The sequence below is a fragment of the Gracilinanus agilis genome, chromosome 1 (genome assembly GCF_016433145.1).
Source record: "Gracilinanus agilis isolate LMUSP501 chromosome 1, AgileGrace, whole genome shotgun sequence".
NCBI classification, from domain to species: domain Eukaryota; kingdom Metazoa; phylum Chordata; class Mammalia; order Didelphimorphia; family Didelphidae; genus Gracilinanus; species Gracilinanus agilis.
Genome location: NC_058130.1, coordinates 462,067,288 through 462,075,164, shown reverse-complemented (window position 1 = coordinate 462,075,164; position 7,877 = coordinate 462,067,288). Strand labels below are relative to the sequence as shown.

At 33.8% G+C, this 7,877-nt stretch overlaps 1 pseudogene; it reads right to left on the bottom strand.

Moving 5' to 3' along the window:
* Positions 1-5,915: 5,915 nt before the first annotated feature.
* LOC123231614 lies at positions 5,916-7,340 on the bottom strand (annotated as a pseudogene).
* Positions 7,341-7,877: the final 537 nt, after the last annotated feature.

Here is a 7,877-nt window from a genome sequence, read left to right as displayed (position 1 = left end):
GAAAATTTTTACAAGTTTTAATTTAATTTAATTTATTTAATTTATTTTAGTTCTTTGGAATGGTAAGGTCATTTCTAGTCTTGCTTCTTCTCTTGTTATTGATAGAAATGATATTAATTCCTGAAGATTTTTTGTAGCCTTCTACTATTAATTATCTCACTTTGTATCTTTACCAATTCCTAATTCTGACTTGTAAAAAGACCCCACAAAACTTTTCATTTCTGGGAATTGGCAGAAAATCTTATTGCATTGTTTGAAGTTAGCCCTGTATAACTGGGTAAATGGATCACCTCTACCTGCTGTTTAGAGATCCTAGTTTAAGTTGACCAGAATCTCAAAGACAAAGATTGATGTAAAGATTTTTCTCATAGCTGCACATCTCAAGCAACCCATATGCTTTATCTGAAGATAGAACATGTAAATCCATGAGTTACTTTTTCTATTGTCAACTTTGAAAAACAAAGTAGTTAGAACAAATCTTTAATCGGGACAAAGGAGACAATGCTCTGATGGGCCAATACACAGACTCAAAGCTCTAGGACTCTGGGAACAATGTCTCTGGGAAAATGCACCTCCAAAGGAGATTTTCCTATGCACTGAAGAACTTGGGGTCTTATGTACCTTTTGGGAAATATAGAACAGGAAGGTTCAATTCATTGGCTTTATAATGGACACAAGGGAAGGTATGTATGTGAGGAGAAGCCTCTGATACATTAGGAAAAACTTATAAAACAAAAAGTGTACTGAAGATTTGATTATATCTACTAATTCTATCTAAGCTGAGACCATCAACTTTAAGGTTTATTGTTCAATCTAAGACAAGGTAAATCTGGGACTTCTCCTAAGGCAAGTTGCCAAAGGACAGGGGCAAACTTGGGGGATTCCATAAACAAAGTTTACACCATATTCCTTTGATTATTTATAAACATTTGAGTGTAGTGGAATGCCTCCTTCTCTGAAGTCAGGAAGTTTTTCCTGTTTACTCTCATCTTTCAAAGTTGGAATGTCCATAATTTTTCCTCCAACTAGAGATCAGATTATCTGATACTGTATTGTTTCCTTTTTTTATTAATTGTCCTTAGTTAAATAGTTGCTTTTAATATATAAAAATCTGTCTACTGTATTTGTGTGAAGTTCATCTTTAAACTGAAGAAGAGGCATGTTCTTGATTTGTTAAGTAATTGGCATACCTTTATTGATAAACTGATATAGTCAGAAGATTAAACCATTTTTCCTCAGTGATTTCATATTTCAAATGCTACACATTGAAGGAATTTCCCCGCTAAGTTCTTTCTGCCACTGCCTTCATGGACTTTACTCATGGATTTTCCTGTTTCATTTTGCCTCATTCCCAGAACAATATGTGCTCCTCTCTGATAATTGTTACCTTGGGAATTTTATTTCAAAGAACTTTAGACTCCTCTACTCTCGTTAATTCATGGTACATCAGGCTGTATCTTTGACCCAACTGACTTAAAGTGATCAGTAATATCTACTGCAAAATGCTAAGCTCTTTCTCTCAGATTTTATAGAGTTTTGAGCCACTCCTCACATACAAGATGATGGTGTCCTGACCCACTCCCTCTGTTCTTTAGCCTTCTGGTCTAGCGATGATAATTCAGAACCTGTTTTCACCAGCATAGGGACTGAGAGCTTTGTGGCTTTGTTACTTCTAGGTTACATGCCCAAGTAGGCTTTTGTTTATGAGAGGTTAGAACCTAGCCAGTTGTCAAGACTGGAGCAAACTTCCACAACTTGGAACCAAGGTTCTATGACACTGGAAAGAGGGATGGAAAATATGGGGTATATAGGTGGGTTCTTTTATAAGTCTGTGTTGGCTTATATTGTGTCATTATATCTGATAGAGCAGCCTTACTGCTAGTAGCATGAGTGGTGAAGAAAGGGTACTGAGTGAACTGAAGATCAATGAGTACTAGTTTTTTTCTTCTAAACTTCTTTTGGATTCTAGATCTCCTAGATTATGGACAAATTAAGTTTCTTAATGTTTTTTACATAATCTCTGCTTTGGAGAGGTTTAAAAGATCACAAGATCTTTTAGTATATCGTTTTGTTATTCAAGTAACCCAGAAACTGCTGTTTTTTTAGGGAGTTCATTGTGTTATTATGTGTGTTATTCCTGTTGGCTCCCAGAGGAGCATAGGGCCACAACCATCTCACGCCAATGGACTCTGTTCTGGGCATATTCCCCCAGCTGGGCCCATGTCATTCCGACGGCCTTTGTTTCGTTTTCGGTAGATCTTAGCCAGGTCTCTTTTGGCCTTCTGACTTTCCTCCTCCCTGGTGGATTCCAGCTCAGTGCTTGTCTGGCAATGTTGTCCTCTGGTTTTCGTAGCGTATGTCCTATCCATCTCCACTTTTGTTTCTTTACGTCCTGACTGATGGGATTCTGAATTGTTCTTTCCCAGAGTCTGGTATTAGAAATCTTTTCAGGCCATTTGATGTTCAAGATGTGATGTAGGCATCTGTTAACAAAAACCTGGATTTTATTGGTGTTAGCGCTCATCACTCTCCAGCTTTCTGATCCATACAGGAGGACAGCTTTTACTTTGGTGTTGAAGATTCGGAATTTAGTGATGAGGGACAGTGCTTTGGAGATCCAGATAGACCGCAAGGTGTTAAATGCATGTCTGGCTTTGTTGATTTGGCTTCTGATGTCCTCATCTGCCCCGCTGTCCTTACTGACTATGCTACCCAAGTAGGTAAAGTGGTCCATCTCCTTGAATTTTTCTCCCTGTAGTTGGATTGGCAGGTCCTTTCTGCTGTTGACTGTGATCACCTCGGTCTTCTTCTTGTTGATCTTCAGACCAGTCTTCTCCGCTTCTTCAGAGAGTCATGCAAGTTTGGATTGTGCAACCTGTTGCTTGTGAGAAAGGAGACAGATGTCATCCCCGAAGTCAAGGTCTTCTAGCTGCTTCGTAAGAGTCCATTGGATGCCCGCATTGCTGTCGTTGATAGTTCTTCTCATGATCCAGTCTATAACCATCAAGAAGATAAGGGGCGAAAGCATGCAACCTTGCTTCATTCCTGTCTTCACTGTGAGGGGTGCCATCAGCTTCCCATTGTGGATGATCTGGCAGGTAGAATCTTCGTATAGTCGCTGAGTTATGTTGATGAGCTTCAGGGGAATCCCGTAGTGCTGCATCAATCTCCAGATGATGTTCCTGTCCATGCTGGGAGTTGGGAGTTCATTGATGTCTTACTAATTTCATTTATCTAATAAATTATTATTTAAATATCCTAGTCCCTGTTCTGTTCATCTAGGAAACTGATATATTCTTAAATATTTATCATTTCATTTAGGTTATGAGTTTTATTGATATGTATTTAGAAAAATATATTTAATTTCATTTTTGATAATGGCAATTTGTTTTCCTTTCTTTCTGAAAAATCAAATGAACCTATTTTTCTCCTTTAAACAAACAAAACTGCTTCTTATTTTATATATTACTTCAATATTGTATTTTTCTACTTTTTAACATTCATTTTATTTAACTTGATTTTTAGGATTTTTTTTCTATTTAATTGGGAGTAGTTAATTTGTTAATTTTTCATTTTTCAAAAATTTCATTCCAAATTGAGTGATTGATTTTTCTCTTTTAAGAGTAAAAGCACTTAGAGATATATAACATTTTTCATAAATAATATCTGGCTTCATCACACAAATGTTGGTATGTTATTTCCTTATTGTCCTTACATTAAGGAAATTATTGATTATTTCTATGATTTGTTCTTTGAATCATCTATTTTTTGCATAAATAAATATTTTAATATATCAATACATACATTTAAAACAGAATAAATATATGGTGTTTACACAGCCTCTTCCTTTCTGACTGGCTATATTGTTTATTTATATTTGGATATTACCTGTCAGAGGTGGACAACTAAAGAATAATTATAAAAATTACACAGACACTTGTTTTCCCTGAGGAAATATTCCCAAACTTGTAATTTTATAATTCCATCTTTTAAATAATTAATTTAATAATTAAAATGTTTAGCATTTTTATTTAAGCTTTATGGAAAACATAATTTCCACCATGTACCTTTAGAAATCTGCAAGAATTAAAATATCTTTTAAAAGTTATTTTTAGAAGTTACTATTTGGAAGGAAAATTTCATCCTGTTTACTATAATTTATAATAAAATAGATTTTAAAATGCTAAACTATAATTTTAAAAGGCACTGGAATGTACCGTGTAAGTTTTCATTTGGATTTTAATTTATGTTAAAATTTCATATAAATTTATATGAAAATTTATATAAAATGATGACAGTTTTTATTCCCAAAAAAGGCAGTTTTATTTAGATTGTATGCTATATGTACCTTAAATTTTTATTTTGAATAGATAGAAGAGAATTCCTTTTTAATTTCTGGACCTCTATTCTTTCGATGTTAATTTAGTTTGTATATCCCAGCTTCATCAATGCAAGTCATTTAATTTCTCTTGGATTGGAATTAGATGTTTCCTAAAGTTTCTTTTCTAGTTCTTGAAAAGAGAGTCACATTCTGTGATTTAAATCTTCATATTTCTAATATGATTTATAAAAGAATTTCTAAATGTATTTAATGCTGCACTTTAAGATAAAGCTTAAGATAAACTTAAAATATGGAAAAATTTACTCTTTTACAAATACTGTAATATTAAAAAGCAGTCTGGAATTCTGGGAAGAGCAGTGAATCAATCTAAGAGTTTTGGATCAAATCTTAGATTGCCACTAGTATCCATGTGACTATGGGCATGTTACTTTCCTTCTTTATGTCCCAGTTTCTATTAAAAGAGTTTGATGAGATTATCACTAATGCCTCTTCCATCTCAAAATTCTATGAAGTCTCCCAAGTGTATACTAAAATATGTTTGTATATAAATACATCTTTATAATACTTTTAAATATATTCAAATTGTATATTTAATATATTTTTTATATTTTTTCAACTAATGGAGACATGTCATAGCACACATAAAAGTACCTACATACTTCTTTATTATATAGACCAATTAATCAAGAATGTATTCTATAGCCTTTTAAAAGTTTTCATTTCATAGTTGGTATGAAGCATTTCCCCACTATGGACACCCATGTCCCTAAGATTCGTTTCAAATTTTGAATTATATCCCATACAATTACCCTTCAGAATGATTCTTCTTACACGATAACATGACATTTTGGTATCACTAACAACACTGGTCAGTCTTCGTCTAATATAAAAATGCTTAGATTAGACTAGCTTAGACTAAAGTAGTATCATATTAATAACATCTTCTATTAAAATTGTATATGTGTGGGGCAATCATGATAAATAATTATGTGAAAATATGATGACACTACAAGGCATCTTAATGCTAAAAAAGATGAAAATGCAAAATAAAGTAATGCCCACTGAAAATAATTTCTGATAATATCGCTTCTCAGATAAAGAAATGAAATGCAATTTAAATGATATATCTAAGACCAAAAATAAATGCTAGCATAGCCAAGAATATAATTTAGTTTTAGAATTTCTGTATTTTATTCTTATGACCTACAAGCCATGACTGTTTTTACTACAAGGAAACATCTTTCACTAGAGAGAGAGATCTAATTCTAGTAAAATACAGTTGTTATGTAATACCTACAAAAAAGGTATTTGTGAGAATTATACCAACTTTAAGAAAATCTGACAGTCTTCATTTAAACATACTCTTTTATAGCCACCTTCTTCAATTTCATGTGACATTTAGGAATTAATTCTGTTTTCTGCTCCTAAGATGGATTGTACTCAGATAAAATTCCAGAAAGATACTATGGATCATCTTTTGACATTTCAGAAGATCATCAAATATTTCTAATTGACTTAAGACTAATCAGTAATCAAAAGTAAAATAATGTGTTGCAAAGTCAGGTTCTTAAATTTAAAGGTTAGAATTCATCCCAATCCAGTATTTGATTAGCTGGTGTGCAAAAGCTCTGGTTGGTGGCACAAAGAATGACTGTTGGTTTCTTTTGTAAAGAACATCTATAACCTGTTCTTTCAAGAACAAGTGAGCATCCTCTATTTCATTCTTGTCAACTTTAATTTCTGTAGTCAAAGCAACCGTGAAGCAACCAATCATTAAAGAGGAGGGCATTGGCCAAGGCTGACAAGAGATATACTGAACATTGCCAACTTTCTTCTTCTACTTTTCTTATATCATCTTCTATTGTCTCCCCAGGTTCAATGAATCCAGAAGACATGTAAACATGCCAGGAGGAAATCTTTTCTGCCTACCTAAAAGGTATTTGTTCCCATCAGGATGAAGAATTTGCATGACTACTAGATCAACTCTTGGATAGGCTGCATTGTGAACTCCTTGAAAGCTTGGACAGTCTTCATTTAAACACACTCTTTTGTAGCCACCTTCTTCAATTTTAGTTGCACTTCCACATGTTGGACAAAACTTATGTCAGCTATGCCATGCAAGAACAGATCTTGCTTGAGCTACTACCCTAGCTTCTTTTTCTTTCAAATGTAGGAGAGAAGGCATTGGAGGATGAAGGAAGTAACAATCATCATGCCTTTTTTTGAACCCTTTGGCAAAGATGGCATCTATACCAAATCAAACCAAACAACCCACCCATCCTCATCCTTCTCTTTTGGTTCTTCCCCCATATTATAATTAACAAATTCCCTTTTTGTTCCAAGTTCTACTCCAAGAAAATCTAGGCTGGCATTATCATTATTTGTTAAATAATATTTTATATGCACGTAGCCCAAATGACAAAGCCTTGTTTCTGGCTGTTGTCTAGTCAATGTAATCAATTGACTTAAATCTGAGAAAAGGATATAGACTGTGTCTGGATGGATTTGTCTCATTGATAGCCACATTGAATTTGTTCTTTTCTCACTTTTCATGTCTAGGAGTGTCCTACTAAAATATTTTCAATTTCCTCCACTTTATTGAGCATTATTAATGGTTTCTGTAAACCCATGGCTTTGGATAGTAAGGTAGCTACATGTTTATAGCCCCAGAACATGGCAATGTCCAGTGCAGTCGGCTTAAAATTATTGACAATGGACCTGTCACATCCTCTTTCCATCATAAACTGAACAACACATAGATGCCCATTTCTTGCAGCATACTTTAGAGCAGTCCAACCATTTTTAGAAATTAGATTTATGAGAAACAAATACTGACTGAGGATTAATGTCAAATTGTTGAGGTTTCCTTCTAAGCTGAAGAGTGAAACTGGGAAATCAATTCTTATCTCAGATTTCTTTGAAAAGATGTCATTCTTTCAGTAGTTTCCGGGGGCCACAGTTTATCCAGAAGAATCATGTCTTTGCAAGTTTTTCTTTTTTTTTCCCCTTGATGTTGTCATGACTCAGTGCAGACACAGAGTCAGGAGGAGAGTTCACAAGAGTAGGGTCCTCTGTGTGTGGGGGGAGGGGGGTGGAACCTACCCCACTCTCAGGCAACCAAAGTGGTTGCAGCAGAAATGGTGGGGAAGAGGCGAATCTTATCTATTCTTTAGAATTGTTATTTAGTTTCCAATTTATTTTTAATCTTTATTTCAAAGTTCAAATATTAGATGTAATTTCATCGTATTATAATTACAAAAAAGATATACTTAGTATTTCTGCTTTTTTATGTTTGCTGGTGAGATTTTTATATTCTAATACGCAAACAAGTTTTTAAATGTCCATGGACAACTGAGAAGTAAGGATACTCTTTTTATTTTCATTCAGTATTCTCCAGAGTTGTATAAGATCTAATATTTCTAGAATTCTATTTAGCTCCTTATCTTTGTTCTTATTAATTTTGGGTTAAATTTATATAATTTGTGTATGGGGCGAGGGGAGGAAAATTGAAGTTCCATACTATTATAATATTATC